This window comes from Vigna radiata, chromosome 1 (assembly GCF_000741045.1).
Source record: "Vigna radiata var. radiata cultivar VC1973A chromosome 1, Vradiata_ver6, whole genome shotgun sequence".
NCBI classification, from domain to species: domain Eukaryota; kingdom Viridiplantae; phylum Streptophyta; class Magnoliopsida; order Fabales; family Fabaceae; genus Vigna; species Vigna radiata.
Genome location: NC_028351.1, coordinates 18,638,763 through 18,641,152, shown reverse-complemented (window position 1 = coordinate 18,641,152; position 2,390 = coordinate 18,638,763).

The following is a 2,390-nucleotide window of genomic DNA, read 5'->3' as shown; positions in this document are numbered from 1 at the left end:
GTTTTTAGGGTGNACCCNACCCATTTTTATGAGGACACATGGTCCTAGGGATCACCAACATTCCCTTGCAGCCGTCACACACATTAAAGGGCTGAAAACGTTTTTTTAGGAGAACTCTCGGCTGCTGCAACATTTCTTGGGGAAGGACGCTTGGCTGCAAGNTTTTATTACACATTGCATTTTTTTTCTTTGAACCATGACTACTGTGTTTGATTTCGGTTGAATGAAAATATCCTTGCTACTTGCTTTTAAGTTGTAGCTACTTGCTTTTAAGCTTACTTTGCTGGAACGTTGCCAACAATACATTTTGGCATTAATTTCATTGAAAGCAACGTGGTGCATTTCCTTTGCTGCAGCTTTCACACTGCCTAAGACATCAAATCACATTATTTTTTGTTGTGAAGAAATGGAGTATTTCTTATTTAAATTTTCATTTTTTTTTATTTTCTTTTGTGTACAGCGTTGCATTGCAACTCACGTGCACTTCTTTTTTTCTTTTCTTTTTCTTTTTTTTTTTTGTTTTCATATTTTTTTTAAAATGAAAGCAACGTTGCTGATGATGAGAGGAGAGAGTTTTATTAAATTATTTTTTACCTTTCTTTGAAGAGCACGCATGGAGCAAGGTTTAATTTAATTTACAAATGCATTTAAGTTTTTGGGCATAATTTGCTATTGAAGTTTTATTCTGCAAGGTGCTTANGGGTATTATTCATATTTACTATGTTTCAAGCCTTATTTTTTTTTATGTNATGCATGTTTAATTAATTGCCAGCCATTTTATTTTTTTTAGTGACTTATCTTTTATCTTTATTTTTATTTTAATTCTAGTGTTCACTTTAAAGATTTTAATTATGCTTAGTGTGTTTAATTTCCATTTTAATTTAGTCATTTACATTTACAAAAATCTTTCAAAAACCCCCCTTCGTGTTAGACCTGATTCTCGAACCACAGTTTGGTCCTTGAGAGACGACCTATGAGTCATTCCCTAGCTATACTGCATTTGTCATATGCAATCAAATTTGTGTGGGTTGCGACAGCCCATCACTCTATTTCTTTAGATATTATTTAACTAAGAGAATAACTTGAACACATTATTTTTGCATTAATAAATTCCATTGCATCATTGGTAGTATATCATGTCTTCTCTAGTAACCTAGATATTGGTTTTGCTCTACTATATATGGAATATGATAAGCTGGACTATTATTGTTATTAATTAAACTATAATTAGGGAATTAAACATACATATTTTATTTAGTGCAGTAGAAGCCATGATTCTAATAGTAGTTATGCAATAACTTGACCCTTTCGTTTGTTCTACATATGGGATTATATTCAAATAGGTTCAAGATAGTGAAATACATGGATCGCATTGAAACGTTTAGAATTAGTTTGAGAAGATGGGGTAATTGAGTTTGAATTTATAAACTTTTTAAATTGTTGCAAAATTTATTAGGGTGTCACTAATAGGTGTATGTTATAGTGGCATTGAGGGTTCTTATTCTATATATACACATATGTAAGGCACACATATGCATATTGTTAGATACATTGTACATCAAGATACATAATGATGTTTGCATTATATTCAGGTTAGATTAATCGCATTTGTACCTAGATATCATTCTGGTACTAGTTTGAAAAAGTGGGGACATATGAAACATAAATTATCCTATTGAAGAGAATGAATATATAGTTAAGTCAGGCTTACACACAAGTATCAAAATATGATAATTCTTTAGTCTTAAGTCTAAAATTTATATATTACATACTGAGTTTTTATCTTTCTATTTCTCTTTATTAACATTCCAATCTTTTCACATTTTTTGTACTGAGTCAGGGCTAGTGGCTTGCAAGACAAAGATGAAGGGCTTAGGGAACTGCTTGCGGGAAAGGATGATGAGCTTCTCAAGACTGAAGTTTGCATTAAGGTATGCTATTTATATCATTTAACTTTGCATAGAAACATAGTGCAAAATAAAATATTCCACAATTTTTTAATTACTTCTCAGTTCTCAGATTTTGATGCCCCTTCACTCAATTGGTTTAACANGCACTAAATTATGAGGTGGCGAAATTCAAGGTATTTGACTTGGCATCAAAACCTAAGTCATAAGCATTTTTAGAGCTCAAATCTTAGAGACTCAAACATCAAAGAAAAGGTAGGTGAAATGCTTGCTTAAGAAAAGTGCAAATGGATAGAAGATTTTTTCTTCAATAGTTTTGGTAAAATCAGTCATGTTGAGCAATTTTATAATATGATTTTTATCTTATATGTTTATTCTCATTGCTTTTGACAGTGTATGATCAGTGTTTTCCTGTGAAATCCTTATGGGTTAAAGAACCACTTTATAATATATATATATATATATATATATATATATATATAT